Source organism: Corythoichthys intestinalis, chromosome 6 (genome assembly GCF_030265065.1).
Source record: "Corythoichthys intestinalis isolate RoL2023-P3 chromosome 6, ASM3026506v1, whole genome shotgun sequence".
NCBI classification, from domain to species: Eukaryota; Metazoa; Chordata; class Actinopteri; order Syngnathiformes; family Syngnathidae; genus Corythoichthys; species Corythoichthys intestinalis.
Genome location: NC_080400.1, coordinates 4100913 through 4126005, shown reverse-complemented (window position 1 = coordinate 4126005; position 25093 = coordinate 4100913). Strand labels below are relative to the sequence as shown.

Genomic DNA, 25093 nt, shown 5'->3' with positions numbered 1-25093 from the left:
TTAATTTAAAAAAAAACATTAAAAAACAATAATGCCTTTAAAAACTAAAAATGATTCCATCATCTTTAATATTGTTGAAGTATGAACCCCTTTGATGCCTGAATTAACAATGAACAAAGTCAAACGTCGTGCAATCAACCTTCTGCTGTGAATATAAACGTGTTTTCACGAGTAGACGTCCATTTTGACAGAGGCAAAGGAACAACATGTACAGGAAGTGACCAGTTATTACTCGAAAACAAGAGGGAAGTGACTCAAAATGAACAGAAAATGACTCAACATCAACAGAAATGCCACGAAATGGACATGAAGTGACCAATGAACAGGAAGTGACCCGGGAATACTCTAAAATCAACAGGAAATACTCCAAATCATCAAAAAAGTGACCCGAAATTCATCAGAAAGAGACCAATGAACAGAAATTGACCTCAAAAAATCAACAGGAAATGATCCAAAATGATCAGGAATTGATCCGGGAATGCCCCAAAATCAACAGAAAGTGACCAAAGAACAAGAAGTGACCTGGACATAGCTTAAAATCAACAGGGAGTGACCCTGAAATGCAAGCAAAAAGTACATGAAGTGGCCTGGGGATGAACCAAAATCAATAGGAAGTGACTCCTGAACAAGTAGTGACCTGGAAATTGCCTAAAATAGACAGGAAATGATCCAAAATGCACAGGAGGTGACCTGGAAATGCCTCAAAATGAACAGAAAGAAACCCAGAAATGCCGAGGAAATTTCCAAATTGACAGGAAGTGAACTGTAAGCAAGGAAATGACCCAAAAATGAACTCTTTGCCCACCATTGATGACGATTGATGTCCAATTAATTTCAACTGGAAGGAAAGACATTGATAGCACTAAACAGCCAATCAGTTTAGGGTGGGAGGGGCTTCCCAGTCAACAGCAGCCAAATGAATTGAATATTTCTATGGTTTGGCCAACATTATGAAAGTAAAAAAACTTACCGTCATTAAGTGGCTTGCTTGCCTCTAAAGCTCCATTCATAATCCACCAGCGCAAACTGACTGCCTTTTCTCCCTTGTGGGAGGGTAGGAGGGAGGAGCCTTTAGAAAGACCTCGCCCCTCCACGGTCAAAGCCGCAGGAATGCGTCTTCCCCTCCCTCGTCTGCTGTCTAACTGCACCCCCCGCGGCATCATGTTTACACTCAACAAGCCCCGAGAACAGGGCTTGTGGTGGGCCACTTTACTCAACTCATTTGCCCGCCATTGACGGTGCTAAGCGTCCAATCCCTTTGGACCCCATTTGGAGCAGCGGATGAACGAATATCACAATGGATTGGACGTCTTGCGCCGTCAGTGGCGCTAAAAGATGATTCCAGTTTACATGAAACGGACGGCTAATTTTGTAAATGGCAAGCGACGTGTTCATTTTCAGTCACTTCCTTGTTCATTTTGGGGTACTCTTGGGTTCCGTCCTGTTAATTTCAGGTCACTTCCTGCATATTTTGTGCCATTTCGGGTCATTTTTTGTACATTTTGGATCATTTCAGGTAGGGTTGTTCCGATCATGTTTTTTTGCACCCGATCCGATCCCGATCGTTTTAGTTTGAGTATCTGCCGATCTCGATATTTCCCAATTGCTTTTTTTTGGCTCCCGATTCAATTCCAAGCATTCCCGATCATTTTTCCCGATCATATACATTTTGGCAATTCATTAAGAAAAAAATGAATAAAACTCGGACGAATATATACCTTCAACATACAGTACATAAGTACTGTATTTGTTTATTATGACAATAAATCCTCAAGATGGCATTTACATTATTAACATTCTTTCTGTGAGAGGGATCCACGGATAGAAAGACTCGTGACTTTGTATATTGTGACTAAATATTGCCATCTACTGTATTTGTTGAGCTTTCAGTAAATGATACTGTAGCCATTTAACTTCTGCCCAAATGCCAAAATTCCGCATTTTTTTTGAAAGCATGCCATTTGTCCAGCATTGTCCGAATGAATCATGGTCACTTGGGACTGGTAACCAGAAGTGTACTGTTCTGTTTTATGTTACAATGGTATGAAAAAGTATCTGAACATTTTGGAATTTCTCATATTTCTGCATAAAATCACCATCAAATGTGATCGGATCTTTGTCAAACTCACACAGATGGAAAAACAATGTCTGCTTTAGCTAAAACCACCCAAACATTTATAGGTTTTCATATTTTAGTGAGAAAAGTATGCAAACAATGTCATAAGGGGGGAAATAGGTAAGTGAACTAGGGCTGCAGCTATCGAATATTTTAGTAGTCGATTAATCGATGGACTAGTTAGTTCGAATAATCGAGTAATCGGATAAGGAACATGAAAAATTAAAATACCTGAGCTGAGCCTCAAATGGTACTTTTTTTTTTTAAATGAGGATCTATGTACATTTTTTTTTTTTACAATGCTCCTAACAAATGGTTCAGACACACATTCCCACAAAAACGGCTAAATATTATAAACCTTCTGAAGACCTGCGATGAAGGATAGTTAATTTGTATAAAGCTGGGAAAGGATGTAAAACCATCTCTAAAAGTCTGGATGTTCATCAATCGACAGTCAGAAAAGTTGTCTACAAATGGAGAGAGTTTGGCACTGTTGCTTCTCTCCCGAGGAGTGTCTGTCCACCAAAGATGACGCCAAGAGTTCAGCGCAGAATACTCAGAGAGATTAAAAAAGAACCCTAGACTGTCTGCTAAAGACTTACAGAAATCACTGGCACAGTCCAATATCTCAACTATATGTAAAACTATGGCAAAAAATGGTGTTCATGGGAGAACTCCAAAGAGGAAGCCACTGCTGTCTAAAAAAACATTGTTGCTTATTTAATGTTGACAAAAATGCACTTGGAAATTCCACAGATGTTTTGGCAAACTATTTTGTAGACTGATGAAACCATAGTTCAATTGTTTGGGAGCAACACACAACGTCATGTGTGGAGGAAAAATGGAACAGCTCACCAACATCAACATATCATCCCCACCGTGAAGCATGGTGGAGGGAGCCTCATGATTTGGGGCTGTTTTGCTGCTTCAGGGCCTGGACAACTTGAAATCATGTATGGAAGAATGAATTCATACGTTTTTTAGGATGTTCTGCAGGAAAACCTGAGGCTGTCTGTCAGACAGTTGAAGCTAAAAAGAGGATGGATGCTGTAACAAGACAATGATCCAAAACACAGAAGTAAATCAACTTCAGAATGGTTTCGGAAGGACAAAATACACGTTCTCGAGTGGCCAAGTCAAAATCCAGTAGAGAAGAATGGGACAAGATTAGTCTTGATCGATGTGCCAGACTGATCTGCAGCTACAGGAAGCGCTTGGTTGAAGTTATTGCTGCCAAATGGCCTGCCTACTATCCTCATTAAAATATGAAAACCTATAAATATTTGGGTGGTTTAAGTTAAAGCAGACTGTTTTTTCATCTGTGTGATTTTGACAAAGATCAAACCACATTTGATGGTGATTTTATGCAGAAATTCCAAAAGGTTCAGATACTTTTTCATCCCACTGTACAGGTCACTGTAAATTTGAATAATTCCCGGTCATTTCCTGTACATTTTGCATCATTTCCTGTTGATTTCAGGGCCTTTCCAGGTTACTTCCTATTCATTTGTCACTCCTTGTTGATTTTGGGGCATTTCAAGGTCACATCCTGTTGATTTTGGGTCACAACCTGTACATTTTCGGCATTTCGGGTCATTTCCTGTACATTTCAGATCATTTCTTGATGATTTTAAGGAATTCCCAGGTCACTTCCTGTTCATTTGGAGTCACTTCCTTGTTCATTTTTGAGTATTTACAGGTCACCCCCTGTAAATTTTGGGGCATTCCTGGTTATTTCCTCTCGATTTAGGTAATTTCTTGTTGATTGTAGAGCATTTCCAGGTGACTTGATGTTCTCTTTGGGACATTCCAATTAATTTTTCTTAACTTTCTGTTAATTTTGAGTCACTTATTTGTTCATTTTAGAGTATTAATGGGTCAATTCTTTTACATTTTGGGGCATTTCGGGTCATTTCCTCTAAGTTTTGGACCATTTCCTGTTGATTTTAGGGCATTTCCAGTTCACTTCCTGTTCATCTGTCACTTCCTGCCCATTATGCGACATTCCCGGTCATTTCCTCTAGATTTTGGATAATTTCCCGTTGATTTTAGAGCTTTTCCAGTAGACTTGATGTTCATTTTGGGGCATTACATTTTATTTTTCTTAACTTGCTGTTCATATTGAGTCACATATTTGTTCATTTTAGAGTATTTATGGGTCAATTCTTTTACATTCCGGCATTCCGGGTCTTTTCCTGGACATTTTGGATCATTTCTTGTTGATTTTTGGGCATTTCCATGTCACTTCCTGTTTATTTTGGGATATTCCTGATTTTGTGCAACTTTCTGTCCATTTTCAGTCACTTCATTGTTCATTTTAGAGTACTTACAGGTCACCTCCTGTAAAGTTTGAGCCATTCCCGGTCATTTCCTCTTGATTTAGGCAATTTCCTGTTGATTGTAGAGCATTTCCAGGTGACGATGTTCATTTTGGGACATTTCAATTCATTTTTCTTAACTTTCTGTCAAATATGAGTCACTTATTTGTTCATTTTAGAGTATTTAGGGGTCGATCCTTTAACATTTTGGGGTATTCCGGGTCATTTCCTCTACATTTTGGGTCATTTCCTGTTGATTTTAGGGCATTTCCAGGTCACTTCCAGTTCATTTTTTGCTTCCTACCCATTTTGGGGCATTCGTGTTGGTTTTCAGTCACTTTCTGTTCATTTTGAGTCACTTTGTTGTTCATTTTAGAGTACTTTCAGGTCACTTCGTGTAAATTTTGGGGCATTCCCGGACATTTCCTCAACATTTAGGGTAAATTCCTGTTGATTTAAGAGTATTTACCGGTGACTTGATGTTCATTTTGGGGCATTCCAATAAATTTTTCTTACCTTTATTTTCATTTTGAGTCACTTATTTGTTCATTTTCAGTCACTTTCTTATTTATTTTAGAGTAGCTGGACATTTTGGGTCACGTGCTGTTCATTTTGTCGTTCATTCGGGGTTAATGGATCAATCAGCAAATGAAATGTCATCTAATTTGATAATCAATCAAGCACAATGTTGAACTCAACGCTGTTCAAATCTTTTTTCCCGCCTCTTAATAAGCTATTTTTCTTTCTTTTCTTCATTTTTTTTTAATAAAAGAGAGAGAACCAGTAAATAATATATATGTTTTTTTTTTGTTTTAAATGAATGGAAAATGATTCAAAATGTACAGGGAGTGACGCAGACGTTCCCTAAAACGAACGAGAAGTGACCCAAGACCAACAGTTATTGACCCGGAAATGCCCCAAACTCAACAGGGAGTCAACTCGATTAGACGTAGAATCTGGAAATCAAAGTTGGCTTCCTAACGGAGTGGGCACGGCACTATTAGAGCAATTCCCTGGCGACGCTTGACAAATTCACGCTGGCAAAAACAAGAATACAAGCGTATACAATAGGACCCAATGTGACGCAGGAGTAAAACAATTGGCGTCTACGCTCCCAATTAGCAAAGCGCGACGCGATTCAACGTCACGCGTCTGCTGTTGACTCGGCTAAATTCAAAACTCAACACATACACACACAAAAAAAAGTCAGACAAGGGCTGGGCAATATGGCCTAAAGTAAGTATCACGGTAAATTGAGCAGATTTACCTCAGTAACGATAAATGACGATAAATTCGCCCATGCGGACTGTTATATCATTTGAAAATCTGAATCAATGCGTAAAATAAAAATGAACCCTTTAACACCCAACGTGTCGGCAGCGACGTGTTTACGCATGTCGTCTTTGAAGCTTCGTCACGCTGTAATTACGTCACCCACGTGCTGCTGGTTGGTCTCCTTTGAAAGTACGGAAGTTGATGTCCACACCAGTTTTTATTTGAAGTCAATCGACCAAGAAAAACGGGAGATAATGTCATTTGAGTTTTATAGTTTTATTGCACTCATAAATATGCATTAAAACGCTGCATGGACCATGTATCTATCTCCATATTTCCATCATTTCTTGTCCTTTTTCAAAACCGAAAGCACCCCAAGAGCCGTTGTGATGTCAAGAAGGGCGAACAGAATGTGGACATTTTTAATAAATTTCCGAGCGAGGCGCCAACTAAGGAAAAGGAGGCATGCATGCTGAAGCAAGCAACGGCCAGTTTGAGCAAGCGACTCTGAAACGTGCAGAATGAATCTAAACCTAAATTTAGCGCAAGCTAATGCATTATTTCATTAACTCAAGGAAGACGATGAGCCGTATTTGTCGTTGTTTTCCTGGAATGAGTCGGCGTCTCGGCGAGTAGAAGTGACAGGCTGACAGCAGTGCGCAAACGGCGAAAGAGTAGGCTGTGTGACGTTGTGTGTGACACACCTCCGTGACCGGTTCATGCAGAAGCTTTATTGAGTTATTGAGTTCGCAAAAAAAAGAAAAAAAAAAACTTTATTGGGTTGTATGCCAAAAAGTTTTGAATTGAACTGAACTACTTGTCAATATTTTTGAAAAAACTTTTTTTCAATGTTATATATTTTTTCTTCACTATAATCTTTTCAAATTTTATAAAGATGAGTGTTCAAGAAGCTTGGTTGCATGTACGTAAATACTTTAGATAAGGTGATGGGTATAATACCTAACTTCACAAAGAGATATCTTCCAAAACCTTTTTGTGTTAGATGATATATATGATTTTTTTTCTCACTATTTTGCACTGTATATAACCCGTTTTGACCATAGTATGTGTAAAGGCCAAAAACGCCTATGACCATACTTGCTGTTTGTGTTGAATTGTCAAACATAAAACTATTCAATCTTATTTTTTTCTATTGAATGTTTATCCTAACAAGTAGAATAAATATTATCAAGCTTCAAAACGTTTGGTCGAGCATGTTTGGTTGTCAATGGGACATCAACATTACAAATTTTGAAGAAATATTTTGGGATTTTTTTGTCTGTTTGGGTCCAAAATGTGGATTGTAATTGGTCAGTGAAGAAAACAACAGTTTAGACATGAAGTCCAAGGTGTCCTGAAAAAAGGGACCCAACTTGGCCATTGTGAACAATTTTTTCTTTGAAATATAAAGGTAACATCAAATTAGGGGTGCAGCTATCGAATATTTTAGTAATCGAGTAATCGACTGAAAATTCTATCGATTAATCGAGTAATCGGATAAAACAAATATATTTTTAGGTGAAGAGCAATTATAAATATATATGAGAAAACAAGACATTTTATCTAATCTTGAACCATTTTCAGTCAATCAATGTCTTTATTTTCGATGTATATTGTTGAAAACAGCCAACAATTGCATCTCAGATGTAGCTAGAATTAAAAAAAAAAGACTAATTCACTGCTTTCACTCAAAAAACTTTTAGATCTTATTAAAAAATATATATATATATATATATTACCTAAAAATGCCGTTACGCTTGATAACACACATCACTTAAAAGTTAGGATTTTTTCCCACGTGTTTCAATTGAATTTCTCTTTGTGTCAAGCCATTTTTAAGTTCTAGTTAAGTTTTAAGTTGGTCTAAACTGTAAGTCCTGATAGGATTTTGAGTTTTTGCAGTGTTCAAAATAAATGTATGATACAGGCTGTACTGGAGCACATTAGGGACCAGTGCTACTTGGTGTTTTATCCAGCAATGACTACTGAGCTAAAATTGATAGTTAGCATGATAAAGTTTTTGACACCCTCATCACTCCACAATGCTATGTTATGTTAAAGCCTGTATGTAAGACACGTTAGCCACGCATCGACAGTGGTCATAATTAATTGAAACCTAGCCCTCCGCAGGGCTAACTTTACGTGAGCTAGTAGCGACAGTAACGTTAATCTTATTTTAGCGCTCTTTACTAGCGCTTAGCGCTGTACTGCTTTAAGATGGTGGCTGTTTAATAACGCTGCCCAGACGCGGCCGAGTCTGTCATTGTCCATCTAGTTCAACATACATGTGATCTTTATGAGACGCATCAGACGCTAGCTGTTACCAACGTAGCATCGTGCGGGCTAGTATTTGGCAACGTCGGCGTCGTTTGTGGTGGCTGTCAGCTGCAGTAAGTTGTTTTTTTTTTCCTTCTTCCTCTCCGCACGTGACAGCACGTTGTCCCGCATTAAAAGTAGTCCGAGCAAAACGTGATGCTTAGAGCTGTCAAAATAAACGATTACTCGAGGTGAATAAAATTACTCGGATCAGTTTTTAAACTCGAGTTACTCGAGTACTCGTTTCAGCTCTACATCAAATACATGCAAAATTGGCCAAAATAGGCTAGGTGTTAAAGGGTTAACTGTTTCTGATTGACTTATTTACCAGATTCCAATTTAAAATATTTAAACAATTGTACATGCAATCTAGTATGTATTTTTTTTTTGTAAACCATAAGAATTCAAGTATGAACATTAAAACTAGGGATGTCCCGATCCAGGTTTTTGCACTTCCGATCCGATACCGATATTGTTTTGCACTTCCGATCCGATATTGATACTGGCCGATACCGACCTATCTGAGCATGTGTTAAAGTTTAAAGTTATTTAGCCTCCCTACTTAGTTGTCAGACTCATGTTGAAAAGGGTTTTAGTACCCTCGATAACAACTAGCCAGCTGAATTAGGTGAGTTTGAATAACACACAACGGTTGGTAACAAGAAACTGACCTGTTTGTTCAGTGACAAACACAAAACATTATAAATAACAAACAGAAATGGCATAGTCAGTAAAACGTGCAAATAATATTGTAAACTGTCTTACAAAAGCAAAACACACCAACAACCTCAGTGGAAAATCCCACAAATCCCCCAAGCTATTAGATGCTTTTAATGTTTCGTGCATTAGTTACAAAAATTGTATATAAAGCCTCTCAGGTTTAAATAAATAAAATTTAATTAATTAAAAATTAAATAAATTTTAAAACAGTAAACTACTCAAGCCCCCATTCTGTATCAGCAGCTTTAAACTACATTCAATTAATTTAATTTTGCGAATCAACTATTAAAGTTGATAAAATGGCTCCCGTTATTCAATAATTTCCCTTCTGTCTACTTTCGACATGTGAAAGTTTTAAAACTGTTTTGAAGATAGATTCAAGTCAAGATTTTGCCAATTTAGGAGTATTTTAGATAAAAAGTTAATTAGGTTCGCTTGGAAAGTTCACAACAGCCTACTAGGGAAGTCTCCTGCTTTAAGATGGCGGCCGTTTAGTTTTCCATACTTCAATGTTGCTAACGCAGTCGAGTCTGTCGTGTAGCATCTGGTTCTATTTACATATGATATCTATTATCTCCAGTAAAACGACGTTGAGGTAGTTTGTTGCGGCTGTCAGCAGAAGTCAGGTATTCTTGTGTTTTTTATCCAGCGGCATGAGTTGAGCTAAAGCCGTGAGTTGAGCATTGGCATTACCCGGGTCTAAGACAAGTTATGTTTACTTTGCGCATTGCGTCCCGAAGACCGCGCTGTGTATTAGTTCCGCTTTACTTGATGTATTTCGATAATCGAAATTTGGATGTTTGTGAATCGTTCTCGAATTTTCAGCGGCCGAATCGCGTGTTAAATGGTGCGTCTTTACTCACGTGAGATAATGGCTCGTCATCTAGAATGAATTCTTCGGCAATGACTATTGTTATTCCCTGGGCTTTGGACTGTCGAGTGCCAGTTTGTCACGCATAGCAAAAGTTTCTGCCAGTGTTAGTTGCGTAGGACGTTTCTTTTTGTCTCTCGGTTTTCTTAACATACTCCTCATATTGTTTGTGGTGGTATTTCGCTAAATGTTTGATTAGGTTGGTTGCAATAAAACTTCTTACAGCTTTACCACTACGCTTGACTTTATTGTGGCATATGTTGCTCTCTGCCTCTTCGTCTTTGTCGTCCTTTAAGGTGAAATGATCCCACACAGCTGGCATTTTTACCGATAAAGTCTCTCGGTAAATTGGGAGACGGTAATGTAAATGTAGTGTGTTGAAGGTGTGCCGTAAAATGCGGACCGGATTTTAGGGAAACCGAAGCAAAAACTGGAATGGATTATGTAAATCGGTGCGCTGGAAATCCCGGACCGGACTTTCAAACAAAACTGGATCGGAAGTCTGGATCGGAATTTTTCCCGTGTTCCGATCCGATACCGATGCGCATTTTTTTGCCCATATCGGCGTCCGATCCGATATGGACATCTCTAATTAAAACAGCTTGTGTGACTTGAACAATTTACAACATTATAAAAATCAATACGACAACTGTGGAAACATTTGATTGTTACACAAACGACTTACAGTTTGAACAAAACACAAACATTCGCTGTTCATTTTGAGTTACTTCTGTGTTCATTCTGGGGTACTTATGGTTCGTTTCCTGTACATTTTGGATCATTTCCTGTGGATTTTTAGGGCATTTCCAGGTCACTCCTTGTTCATTGGTCACTTCCTGTTCATTTTGGGACATTCCTGTTCATTTTGAGTCACTTTCATGTTCATTTTGGAGTGATTATGGGTAATTCCCTGTTCATTTTGGATCATTTCATTCTTTCCTTTACACAGATCAGTCGTCCTGGTCCCTTTGCAGAAAAACAGCTCCAAAGCAAAATGTTTCCACCCTCGTGCTTCACTGTGGTTATGGTGTTCTTCGGATGTAATTCAGTATTCTTTCTCCTCCAAACACGAGAACCTGTGTTTCTACCAAAAAGTTCCATTTTGGTTTTATCTGACCATAACACATTCTCCCAGTCCTCTTCTGGATCATCCAAATGCTCTCTAGCGAACCTGGACGTGTACTGGCTTAAGCAGGGGGACACGTCTGGCAGTGCAGGATTTGAGTCCCTGGCGGCGCATTGTGTTACTGATAGCAGCCTTTGTTACTGTGGTCCCAGCTCTCTGTAAGTCATTCACTAGGTCCCCCCGTGTGGTTCTGGGATTTTTGCTCACCGTTCTTGTTATCATTTTGACGCCACGGGGTGAGATCTTGCATAGAGCCCCAGATGGAGGGAGATTATCAGTGGTCTTGTATGTCTTTCATTTTTCTAATAATTGCTCCCACAGTTGATTTCTTTACACCAAGCGTTTTACCTATTGCAGATTCAATCTTCCCAGCCTGGTGCAGGTCTACAATTTTGTCTCTGGTGTCCTTCGACAGCTCTTTGGTCTTGGCCATAATGGAGTTTGGAGTGTGACTGACTGAGGTTGTGGACAGGTGTCTTTTATACCGATAATGAGTTAAAACAGGTGCCATTAATACAGGTAACGAGTGCAGTCTCGTTAGAAGAAGTTAGACCTCTTTGACAGTCAGAAATCTTGCTTGTTTGCAGGTGACCAAATACTTATTTTCCACTCTAATTTGGAAATAAACTCTTTAAAAATCAAACAATGTGATTTTTTTTTTCCACATTCTGTCTCTCGTGGCTGAGGCTTACCCATGTTATCAATTACAGGCCTCTCTAATCTTTTCAAGTCGGAGAACTTGCACAATTGGTGGTTGACTAAATACTTACTTGCCCCACTGTATCACAGTGAATGTTAACGGGCAAAATCAAAAGAGAGCCTGAGTGCATACATTTTTGGAACAGTTTTTAATCGGTCAAATCGTGCGGGCCGCATGTAAAAAAACTGAACGGGAAAGTACATTTTCTATGTGAGGAGCTTCGTTTTGCAAAACCAATGGAGTTTTGACCGCGTGGGCCCGAGAGGTCGGCGGAGTAAAGCGGCATATAAGATTCCTGAGTGCGTGGTGGGGTGGTACATAATGCTCGCCATACATAAGTACAAAATGCCTACTCAGTGGATTATTTCCATTCATTCTGCGTGATACACTTGTACGACGGGCCAAACAAAGACAGAAAAATAATAGGACTACGAGAATGAAGTGATCGTATTTCCAGATTAAAGAAAAAAAAGATTCATTTATGCTGTCATTACAACAAGTGCAACAAAATTGTCATAAAATGAATAGGGAGTGACCTGGGAATACACTTCATAATGTATTGACGGGACACGGGGCCGATAAATAGGGGCCCTGCACTGTTGGCGAGGCAGTCAAAGCTGACCAAGTAGAATCACAGACAAAGAGCTTTTCCGGTGAAAATTCTTGTGAATAAATACTTAAATGCTTGAATTCTTGAAAGATATGGACGTAAAACAGTCTCGATTTTTGGTTAAAAGCAAAAAAAAACTGTGCAGTAAGCATTTATTTTACGTGAATATGTCGAAGTACAATGCTAGTCTGTTAGTAAATGCGTCTAGCGAACGCCTGATATAAACTGAGCATTTCCGGTGAAAAATATTGTGAATAAATGCTTACATCCTCAAATTCTTTATACATAATGATGTAAAACAGTCTCGATTCTTTGTTAAAAGCAAAAAGAAAATGTGCAGTTAGCATTTATTATACGTAAATATGTCGAAGTACAATGCTAGTCTGTTAGTGAATGTAGCTAGCAGCTGCCTGATGTAAACAGATTTTCCGGTGAAAATTCCTGTGAATAAATGCTTAAATCCCTGAATTCCACATAGATATGGACGTAAAACAGTCTCGATTCTTGGTTAAAGGCAAAAAAACCTGCAGTAAGCATTTCTTTTACGTAAATATGTCAAAGTACAATGCTAGTATGTTGGTAAATGTAGCTAGCGGCCTGATGTAAACAGAGCTTTTCCGGTGAAAATTCTAGTCAATAAATGATTAAATCTCTGAACTCTTTGTAGATATGGAAAAGCAAAAAAAAAAAAAAAAACGTGCAGTTAGTATTTATTATACATAAATGTGTCGAAGTACAATGCTAGTCTGTTAGTGAATGTAGCTAGCAGCTGCCTGATGGATGTAAGCAGATTTTCCGGTGAAAATACCTGTGAGTAAATGCTTAAATCCCCAAATTCTTTATAGATATGGACATAAAATAGTCTTGATTCTTGGTTAAAAGCAAAAAAAACAAAAAACAAAACGTGCAGTTAGCATTTATTTTACGTAAATATGTCAAAGTACAATGCTAGTCTGTTCGTGAATGTAGCATTACTGTTCATCTTGAATCATTTCCTTGTTCATTTTAGAGTGATTGCGGGTCGATTCCAGAGTCACTCTCTTTTGATATTGGTCCCTATCAAATGAGTTGGGGGCAATCCTGGGTCACTTTACAGAGTTCTTTATTGATATGGACGTGAAATAGTCCTGATTCTTGGTTAAAAGCAAAAAAAACAATCATGCAGTTAGCATTTATTTGACGTAAATATGTCGAAGTACAATGCTAGTCTGTTAGTGAATGAGCATATCGATAACCTTTTTGGGATACAAACTATCACGATATATCACTATTTTCGATATTTTTTGGCATTTCCTTCTCTCCAGTCTTTCTACAAACTCTAGCACCTTGATTTCCGATTGATGTGCAAAATTTGCTTTCATCTGAAAAAAGTACTTTGGACCACTGAGCAACAGTCCAGTGCTGCTTCTCTGTAGCCCAGGCGCTTCTGCTGCCGTTTCAGGTTCAAAAGTGGCTTGACCTGGGGAACGCGGCACCTGTAGCCCATTTCCAGGTTTCTGAAGGTACCCCAAGGTCTGGAATTGGCCCTTCTCGGGGTGCGATCACCTCTTCTGGTTGTGCAGCGTTTCCTGCCACACTTTTTCCTTCCCACTGAGGTGCCTTGATACAGACTCTGGGAACATCCTATTCACTCAGAAATTTCTTTCTTTGTCTTAGCCTCTTGCTCGGGGGTGTCAATGATGGCCTTCTGGACAGCAGTCAGGTCGGCAGCCTTGCCTGTGATTGCGGTTTTGAGTAATAAACCAGGCTGGGAGTTTTAAAAAGCCTCAGGAATTTCTCGCAGGGGTTTTGAGTTAATTCCTTGATTCAGATTATTAGGTTAGTACTAGAGCTGGGAATCTTTGGGCACCTAACGATTCGATTACGATTACGATTCAGAGGCTCCGATTCGATTATAAAACGATTATTGATGCACCCCACTCCTTTTTTTTTTTTTTTTTTTTTTTTTTTTTTTTTTTTTATTATTTGTTTTGTACATTAGTTCCAAAATTGTTCAAAAATCCTCTCAGGCTAAACCAAACTACTATTTCAGTATCAAGTTAACATATAGCAGTAAACAAATATACAAAAATAACAGTAAATAAAAAACTCCAGTCCCCATTCTGTATCAGCAACTTTAAACTACTTTCAATTAATTTAATGTTGTGAATCAACCGTTAAAGTTGTTAAAATTGCTCCTGTTATTCCATAATTTCTCTTTTGTCTACTTTCAACATGTAAAAGTTTTAAAACTATTTTAAAGATAGATTCAAGTCAATATTTTACCGATTTAGGAGTATTTTAGATAAAAAGTTAATTAGGTTCGCTTGGAAGGTTCGCAACAACAGCCTTGCAGGGAAGTGTACTGCTTTAAGATGGCGGCCGTTACTAACGCCCACATCTAGTTTTTTGTAGATGTGCTGGTAACGATACCGAAGCTATAATGCATCTAGTCCTATATAAATGATATCTACCGTAACATAATGTGGCTTGTAGCAGCTTTTCGGCAGCAGTCAGGTATGTTGTTGTTGTTTTTTTTTTTAATCTCGTGGCATGAGTTGAGCTAGAGCCGTGAGTTGAGCATTGGCGTTACCCGAGGGGCCGGGTAATGAGAAGCATGATGTTTAGCTACTCTCACTCCATCCCTAATTGCGTACCGAAGACCGCGCGGCGCGCTGAGTGTGTCGTACTTCTGCTTTACTTGGCATATTTCAATAATCGGAATTTGGATGTTTGTGAATCGTTCTCGAATCTTCCACGGCCGAATCGCGAATAATCTAAGAATCGGAAATTTTGCACACCTCTAGTTAGTACAGTACTTCTCAAATAGTGGGGCGCGCCCACCCAGGGGGGCGTAGAGCGATGCCAGGGGTGGCGCATGTGACCTCGGGGAACATGCTTTTTTCTTTCTTTTTTTGCCGTACTAGAATAAAGTGTACTTGCGCATCCACTCAGTGGGTGGCAGTGGCGCTCTTATTTTCAAAGTGCGCGCAGTATTTTTGAAGTAAGCAAGAGCACACAGACGAGAGATATGAGGAGCTGTGCGCCGTTTTCGAAAGCTGTTTTCTGGCCGGACTCACGCAGTGACCCACTGTCTTCTCCGGTTCTCACGTGTCCGCCCATGAAGTGCCATTTTCGGCTTGGGATCGTCACGACGCCTCACCTACGGTTCTCCCTCAGCCGCCGAGAATGCGCTTTTTTTCAGGCCGTTTGCCTTTTGGCTTTGACATTTAATACAGCGGTAGGTGAGGAAAGACCACTGTTTATTGTGTCTAAAAATGATTATAGCGGACGGCCGGAAGCCAAATCAATTAAGACGCCACTTAAATTAGACCCCAATCTCATTGATAAGCCGCTTGTTTTTCAGCGAAAACGTGCCGAATATTGCCAATAATCGTCCCGCTTTGTCAGTGTTATATAAGTAAACCAGTGAGCACTGTTAGCATGCTCAGTGGAAAATAACCCCACACTATTGCAAACTGGAGGTGATACTGTGAGCAGCGAAAATAAAAACTGTCCTTTTGTCCAAAGACAATTTTTTTTTTCCCCCTTCTATTCAGTTTTGGTTTTTCGGTCAAATTTTTTGGCATATTGTCCTCATGAGTTAATGTTTCTAATCAATTTGAATTTGTTATTATTTACTGATTTTATTTTTCAGTTTCAAATGTTAAAAATGTACCTTGAGTGTATTTTTACAGTTTGGATGTGACTTTTTTTTTTTTTTTAATTCAGGCAAATTGATGCACGTTAAGTCTTTTCTGTTACAAATTAAACAATGTTGATAAAGTTATACTTTATAAGTTGATCTCTATTATTTTCTGTAATAGAAAAAAAAGGGCAATGTGAGGCAGAGGCGTACTTATAATAGTAATATTATAGACAAATGATACTATTTACAGTGGCGGCAGAGTTTGGGGGGGGGGGGGCGAAACATTTACGTCTTCCTTGGGGGGGCGTAACAGAAAATAATTGAGAAGCACTGGGTTAGTAGGTTCTTTAGAGTACCTTTTCATGACATGCTAATTTTTTGAGATGGGGATTTTTCTTTTTTGATTTTTTTGGTCAAAATTATTAATATTAAAACAATAAAAGGCTTGAACTACTTCAGTTGTGTGTAATGCATCTAAACTATATAAAAGTCAAATGTTTATCAGTACATTACAGAAAATAATGAACTTTATCACAATATGCTAATTTTTTAGAAGGACTCGTATTTGTTTCATGTCTATTCAGGCACCATTGGGTTAAAGCTCGAGTTCAATAGAATTATAATCAAACTAAAAACGCTGGCATTTTTATTTTGGGATGCGGTTTGGGTCACATTATGTCACGTACACGATACATGACTCTCATGTTTTTGCTACAAGCTAACTGATTCGGCCACTTGTTAGCAAAACAGAGCTCCCCTCAGGTGCACTCGCGATTAAATCGTCATCACCATCAAAGCAACGGTGAGCCCTTCAATGACTCTGCAAAAAAACCGCAACAATTTCACGCCAGCCAAGCAAATCAAAGCAAAGCAACGCAAGCAAGCGCTTTTACCTCTTGCGTTGACGTCACGGCATCTCCACGCTGCAAATAATGCACCCAAAATTTAGTTTGGGGGGGGGGGGGGGGAGACCAAGCGACGCATTTCACCTCCTTCTCCACCTTCAACTTAGCTCGCGCACGCAGGTTATCTGTTATTTCTCCTTGTCGCACTTCCGGAGTGCAACGCCGCGACGTACGTGCACGTACCTGACGTCCATAGGCGTCAATTCGGAACCCCGAAAAGCGGTCGTCCAGTAGTACACGCGTGTTGATTCTGTTCGGCGAGGGGGGGGGGGGGGGGGGGCACAAGGAGGTGGGACGTCAGTCGGCGAGGCGGCCAATCAGAAGAGAGCCGACGTTGACATTGATGGGGGACACACAATGCTGTGTGATGGTGGGCTGAGTGAGGAGGAGAGGACAAGTATGGAGATAGAATAGTGCCAAAAGAAGTGAGGTTGTAAAATGAAAATTCTTCCTGTAAAATGACCATTTTTAACTAAAAAACACTTGTATTACCGACTTTTTCCTTTTGTAATAAACATGAAAAAAACACAATGTAAAAAATACATTATACAAGTGTTTTTTTTCCAATTACAAGTGATTTTTTTTGTTCTACGGGTGTTTTTTCTTAGCTACAGGTTAAAAAGTTTTGTCTCACCCTTGTCGCGTTTTATGAGACAAAAAAAATACTCGTAACCTAGTTTTAAAATAAAAACATACCTGTAAAATGACTCATCTTAACTAAAAAACACTTGTATTTTAACTAAAAAAACACTTGTATTTCCAAATTTTTTCGTTGTGAAATAAACATGAAAAAACAATATTATAAAATTTCTTCAAGTGTTTTTTTTCCTCATTTACAAGTGATTTTTTTTGTTCTACGGGTGTTTTTTCTTAGCTACAGGTTAAAAAGTTTTGTCTCACCCTTGTCGCGTTTTATGAGACAAAAAAAATACTTGTAACCTAGTTTTAAAATAAAAACATACCTGTAAAATGACTCATCTTAACTAAAAAACACTTGTATTTTAACTAAAAAAACACTTGTATTTCCAAATTTTTCGTTGTGAAATAAACATGAAAAAACAATATTAAAAAATTTCTTCAAGTGTTTTTTTCCCCCATTTACAAGTGATTTTTTTATTTTTCTACAGGTGTTTTTTTCTTTGCTACAGGTGAAAAAGTTTCGTCTCATACCTTGTGGCGTTTTCTGAGACAAAAGTCACTTGTAACCAAAGATGAAAAAATCTACTTGTACATCGAAATAATATGTTGTAAAACACAAAAATATCATTCCAAGTCGTGGTCAAAAGAAGACGTTAGTTAAGAAAGAACACAATCTAGTGAATAGTTCTTCGGGTGTTTTATCTTTAATAATCTACAAGTGTTTTCTGAGCATGTACAACTAAATTTCGGCCCAAGCATGTGATGTGAGGCAAAATTCAGACCAATCGGAACGGCGATTGTTCAGGAGGAGGGCGGGACACACCATTGCCGACCTGCTCCTTCTTGCTTTATTCATCACGGCAGAGTACGACAGAAATGGCAGAGCACGCTCAGGTAAGAAGTTCCGTGGAATTAATGTTTTCTCATGAATGTCATTCAGTTAAAGATTTATCAAGCGTATATAATCATAATTCGTGTCAACATCAAGTGAATTTCGCCTTCCTAAGAAAGGCACGAAAATCGACGACGAGCCAATTATACGCTTGATAAATCTTTAACTGAATGACATTCATGAGAAAACATTAATTCCACGGAACTTCTTACCTGAGCGTGCTCTGCCATTTCTGTCGTACTCTGCCGTGATGAATAAAGCAAGAAGGAGCAGGTCGGCAATGGTGTGTCCCGCCCTCCTCCTGAACAATCGCCGTTCCGATTGGTCTGAATTTTGCCTCACATCACATGCTTGGGCCGAAATTTAGTTGTACATGCTCAGAAAACACTTGTAGATTATTAAAGATAAAACACCCGAAGAACTATTCACTAGATTGTGTTCTTTCTTAACTAACGTCTTCTTTTGACCACGACTTGGAATGATATTTTTGTGTTTTACAACATATTATTTCGATGTACAAGTAGATTTTTTCATCTTTGGTTACAAGTGACTTTTGTCTCAGAAAACGCCACAAGGGGTGAGACGAAACTTTTTCACCTGTAGCAAAGAAAAAAACACCTGTAGAAAAATAAAAAAATCACTTGTAAATGGGGGAAAAAAACACTTGAAGAAATTTTTTAATATTGTTTTTTCATGTTTATTTCACAACGAAAAATTTGGAAATACAAGTGTTTTTTTAGTTAAAATACAAGTGTTTTTTAGTTAAGATGAGTCATTTTACAGGTATGTTTTTATTTTAAAACTAGGTTACAAGTATTTTTTTTGTCTCATAAAACGCGACAAGGGTGAGACAAAACTTTTTAACCTGTAGCTAAGAAAAAACACCCGTAGAACAAAAAAAATCACTTGTAAATGAGGAAAAAAAACACTTGAAGAAATTTTATAATATTGTTTTTTCATGTTTATTTCACAACGAAAAAATTTGGAAATACAAGTGCTTTTTTAGTTAAAATACAAGTGTTTTTTAGTTAAGATGAGTCATTTTACAGGTATGTTTTTATTTTAAAACTAGGTTACGAGTATTTTTTTTGTCTCATAAAACGCGACAAGGGTGAGACAAAACTTTTTAACCTGTAGCTAAGAAAAAACACCCGTAGAACAAAAAAAATCACTTGTAATTGGAAAAAAAACACTTGTATAATGTATTTTTTACATTGTGTTTTTTTCATGTTTATTACAAAAGGAAAAAGTCGGTAATACAAGTGTTTTTTAGTTAAAAATGGTCATTTTACAGGAAGAATTTTCATTTTACAACCTCACTTCTTTTGGCACTATTCTATCTCCATAACAAGCGCGGCATCCCGTAATAGGCACCCTGTGAATTTTTTCGCCACCTTTTGCTGCCATTGACGGCGATAGACGTCCGATATGTTTTGAGTGAGAGAGGCGAATGAACAACAGAATCAACAGGTGACCTGTAACTGACCCATAAACAACAGAAAGTGACCCCGGAATGGCCTAAAATGAGTATTAAGTGGCCCAAAATCAACAGAAAGTTACCCAGGAATCAATGGGAAGTGACCAGTAAGAAATTTACAGGAAGTGACTGATGAACAGGAAGTGACCCATAAATGCCCTAAAACTAACAGAAGGTGACCCAAAATCAACAGAAAGTGAACCCGGAATTGCCCAAAATGTGTATTAAGTTGCCCAAAATCAACAGGAAGTTACCCAGGAATCAATGGGAAGAGACCAGTAAGAAATTTACAGGAAGTGACTAATGAACAGGAAGTGACCCATAAATGCCCTAAAACTAACAGAAGGTGATCCAAAATGAACAGAAAGTAGGGCTGGGCGATATGGCCTTAAACATGTATCACGATAAATTGAGCAGATTTATCTCGATAACGATAAATGACGATAAATTCGCCCAAGCGTACCGTTATATAATTTGAAAATCTGAATCAATGCATGAAATACAGATTAACTGTTTCTTGTTGATTTATTTACCAGCATTCAATTTCATATACCGTATTTAACAATTGTACATGCAGTCTAAACATTAAGTTTATAAAAATGTATCGTAAGCAATAAGAATTCAAGTATGAACATTTATAACAGCGTGTATGACTTGAACAACGTACATTATCAAAATCAATATGCCTGTGCAAACATGTCATTGTAACACAAATGACTTGCAGCTTGAACAGTACACTTCAAAAAGACAACTTATTGTTAATGGCTGCTGTGACATAATTATTAAATACAAGTGTCTACTTTATGGTTTCAGGGTCACCCCCCACCCCAGTGCATTTTTTAATAAATGCACGCACAAATGAACCCCCAAACAAACAGAGAGACACACACACATTAAAGCTATATTGATCTTTTTCAAATGAAACGCTTAAGATTTTATGATAGCAATAATGACACAGAAATAAGCACATACAGAAAAATAGCTGGGGCCATTTCTCGGTCATTATAAGTTTCGCCGTTGGATTGTACTTTATGTTGAATGCTTTACCATCACAAAAGCTATCAGAGGAATCACACACAGACAGATACAAAATAACGCCACATAGTAGTTGCTAGATGCTGTCCGTGCCCAATCCACTCATTAAGTTCAGGCGTTTCGATAAGGTTAGAGCCGCTATCCGACTCCATCACGTTCATTTGTAGCGTTAGCCGCTAGCTAGCGTTAGCCTGGCTACCAGTAGAAAGCCACGAAAGCACCATCTCTGGAAATCGTGAGAACAAGGGAGGACAGCGGGTGAAAGTCCGTCTGGATGCCACCAAGAGTCTACTAAATGTCGGGTGAAAGTTTGGTGAACCTCCCTTAAGCCACACTCCATCACGTTTTGCTTGTAGCGTTAGCTGCTAGCGTTAGCTTACCAGGCCTTTGTTTGATTGGCTTCTTGATGATCATGTGACTGTCTACGTAAGCCCATTGACTGCTTTCTTAAAGGGGAATGAACATAGACGAACAACAGAATCAAAGCGGGATGAAAAGACTATATTTTCTTGTTTTATTAATTTACCGAATTTACCGACATGGTCAAAATTACGTCGGTCATCGTTAAGAATTTCGGTGACGGTAAATTTTCGGTTTACCGCCCTGCTCTAACAGAAAGTGAACCCGGAATGGCCCAAAATGTGTATTAAGGAGCCCAAAATCAACAGGAATTTACCCAGGAATCAATGGGAAGTGGCCAGGAAGAAATTTACAGGAAGTGACTAATGAACAGGAAGTGACCAATAAACGCCCTAAAACTAACAGAAGGTGATCCAAAATCAACAGAAAGTGACCCCGGAATGGGCCAAAATGTGTATGAAGTGGCCCAAAATCAACAGGAAGTTACGCAGGAATCAATGGGAAGTGACCAGTAAGAAATTTACAGGAAGTGACTAATGAACAGGAAGTGACCCATAAATGCCCCAAAACTAAAAGAAGGTGACCCATAATCAACAGAAAGTGATCATGGAATGGCCCAAAATGTGTACAACGTGGCCCATAATCAACAAAAAGTGAACGTGGCCCATAATCAACAAAAAGTGACCTGTAAGTGCTCCAAACTCAACAGGAAGTGACCCCGGAATGGCCCAAAATGTATACAAAGTGGCCCAAAATCAACAGGACCTTACCCAGAAATCAATGGGAAGTGACCAGGAAGACATTTACAGGAATTGACCTGTAAATGACTAAAAAAGAAAAAACAGAGTGTGACCTAAAATCAACAGGAAGTGATCCTGGAATGGCCCAAAATGTGTAGAATGTGGCCCAAAATCAACAGAAAGTGACCCATAAGTGCTCCAAAATCAACAGGAAGTGATCCCGGAATGGCCCAGAATGTATAGAAAGTGGCCCAAAATCAACAGGACGTTACCCAGAAATCAATGGGAAGTGACCAGGAAGACATTTATAGGAAGTGACCTGTAAATGCTTCACAAAAAACAGTGTGACCTAAAATTAACAGGAAGTGATCTTGGAATGGCCCAAAATGTGTACAACGTGGCCCAAAATCAACAGGAAGTGACCTGATATCAACAGGAAATGACCATTTAACAGGAAGTGAACCGGAAATACCCTAAAATCAACAGGAAATGTTCAAAAAATATAGAAATTGAAAGGCAATGTCCCAAAAATGATCAAAAACTGACACAAAATTGACAGAAAATGACCTACAAGTGATCCAAAACAAACAGGAAGTGACATGAAATCAACAGGAAATGACTGATAAACAGGAAGTGATCTGGAAATACCCTAAAATCAACAGGAAATGATCAAAATGTACAGAAAGTGATTCAGGAATGTCTCAAAATGTTCAGAAAGTGACCCAAAATCGACTCAACGTTTACGTACAAGTGCCCCAAAACCAAGAGGAAGTGACCTGATATCAACAGGAAATGACCGTTTAACAGGAAGTGAACCGGAAATACCCTAAAATCAACAGGAAATGATCAAAAAATATAGAAATTGAAACGGGAATGTTTCAAAATGGTCAAAAACTGACACAAAATTAACAGAAAATGACCTACAAGTGCCCCAAAACCAACAGGAAGTGACCTGAAATCCACAGAAAATGACTGATATACAGGAAGTGATCCGGACATACCCTAAAATCAACAAGAAATGATCAAAATGTACAGTAAGTGATTCAGGAATGTCTCAAAATGTTCAGAAAGTGACCCAAAATCAACTCAACGTGATGTACAAGTGCCCCAAAACCAACAGGAAGTGACCTGATATCAACAGGAAATGACCGTTTAACAGGAAGTGAACCGGAAATACCCTCAAATCAACAGGAAATGATAAAAAAATATATAGAAATTGAAACAGGAATGTCCCAAAATGATCAAAAATTGACACAAAATTGACAGAAAATGACCCACAAGTGCCCCAAAACCAACAGGAAGTGACCTGAAATCAACAGGAAATGACTGACAAACAGGAAGTGATATACACTAAAACCAACAGGATATGATCAAAGTGAACCATGAATGCCCCCAAATGAATTGAAAGTGACAAAAATTCATCAGGAATTGACTTGTATGTGCTCCACAGGTTTTGGAGTGTGGTGACCCTTTGTATGACATAATTCACCCACCGTACTTGTGTGTCTGTTTGGCCGAGCGCGTTACCGGCTGCGTCACAGTCACGTGACAGACACTATAAAGAGCTGCACGCGTTCCGGCTCATTAGAAAGTTCACAGAGTGCAGAGAGTTACAGCGCTGGACACAGCAATTGAGCTAACAAGACTCTAAGCATTGCAAACCGCTTCACTGGTGACACCGACAGCCTTGCTGAAGTCTCAGAGGCATTTTTGAACATTTTCAGCAATGGCGGCTATTGGCTTTTTCGAGCTTCCCATGTTTTCCGAGTCTTCTGCGGCCGCGTGGTTTGCGTTCGCGGAGGAGCAGTTCGTCCTCCGTGGTGTTTCCGACGACACCATGCGCTTCTACCACGTGGTGGCCGCGCTCGGGTTCTCGACGACGGTTAAAGCACAGCGCTTCGTGGTTTATCCGCCGAAGGGGGACAAGTATACGGGGCTCAAGGCGCACCTCCTCAGGCTTTTTGACCCGTCGTCCAAATCGACTTCAATGGCGCCCAGGGTGCCTGCCTCTAGAGCCCTGCTGCCCGAGGTACCCGCTGAAGATGGCGGCACTTCCGCCCCAGTTCCTCGCAGCCGTACTTCTGTCCCTGTACCCACGCTACCGCCGTGCGCTTCCGCTCTGGCACTTTACGAAGCCGACGTTGCTGTCTCGCCTCCGGCCCCGCTCTCGCTCGCCTCAGCTCCGTCGACGCTCTCCGTCGACGCCGCTGCGCCCGTCCCTGGCTTTCCCGGCTGCGGCGCCATTGCGCCGGCCTGCGGCCAACTCGATGACGGTGCACCCGCCTGCGGCCTACACGACGACGCCCCGTCCGCCTCGGGCCTACTCGACGCCGCCCCGTCCGCCTCGGGTCTTCTCGACGGCGTCCCGTCCGGCCCTGGTCTACTCGACGGCGTCCCGTCCGGCCCTGGTCTTCTCGACGGCGTCCCGTCCGGCCCTGGTCTTCTCGTCGACACTGCGCCTGCTCTTGGCCTTCCTCACGGCGTCATTCCTGTGCCTGCGTCTCTGGCCACTGCTGACATCGCTCCAGCACCTGCGCCTTTGGAAGTCTTCGAGGTCGCCCCTCTACCGGCGCCGCTGGACGCCACCGCCACTGACCTAACTCCAGCGCCTCCGGGAGTCTCCGAGGTCAGTCCTCAGCCTACGCCGCTGGCCATCGCCGCTTGCCTTGCTGCTGTGCCGGCGCCTCTGGAAGTCTCCGTGGTTGCACATCGGCCAGCGTCAGCGAACCACACCCCCGACGTCTCTCCTCGTCCTCCGCCTTTGGACAACGATGGCATCGGTCCGGTTTCGGCGTTTCCCCCGCTCCTGCTACGACCGGTCGACTTGGTTCGTCTCTCCTGTCGCCCTTGTCCACGGCCGGGCGACTCCGACCGCCACGCCAGTCGCCCTAGTCTCCGGCCTTGACCGGTCGATTCAGACCGCCGCGCCCGTCGCCCTCGTCTGCAGCCTCGACTGGGCGGTGCTGCTCGTCGCACGTCTCGACCTCTTCCTCGACCGCTGCTGAGCAACGCGTGCCGCCTCTCTCGGCGTCCGCTTCTCCGGCGTCGCCTGGGCGGTGCTACACGGCGCGCTCCTCGTCATGGGCGTCCTCCAGACCGTTCTGCTCGGACGTCCTGCATCTGGAGTCCTGGACGGCCGCCTGAACGTCATTTTCGGTCGCCTGCTACCTGGCATCCTGGGCGTCGGCCAGACTGTTCTGCTTGGGCGTCCCGCATCTGGCATCCTGGACGGCCGCCTGACTGTCCGATCGGTTGTCTTCCACAGACACCCCGGCCGAGCAACCCTTCCGTTCCGTACTGTTGATTCTGGTTGCGCCTGGTGTCCTGTGTGAGTGAATTCTGGGGGGACCTGTGTGGTGACCCTT

General features: G+C 40.4%; 1 protein-coding gene across 9 annotated transcripts in view; it reads right to left on the bottom strand.

The window, feature by feature from the left end:
- Positions 1–25093, bottom strand: part of tiam1b (TIAM Rac1 associated GEF 1b) — a 176207-nt gene that overhangs the window by 140639 nt on the left and 10475 nt on the right. For 4 of the 9 annotated variants that reach the window (XM_057838501.1, XM_057838496.1, XM_057838491.1 and 1 more), the window contains exon 1: positions 16769–16856. The exons of 1 other annotated variant lie outside the window; for it this stretch is intronic. The gene's annotated coding sequence lies outside the window, so the exon portion shown is untranslated. Of the gene's footprint in view, positions 1–970; positions 7297–16573; positions 16730–16768; positions 16857–25093 lie in introns of those variants that run through there. 4 more of the 9 variants (XM_057838493.1, XM_057838492.1, XM_057838498.1 and 1 more) reach the window with 4 other exon arrangements.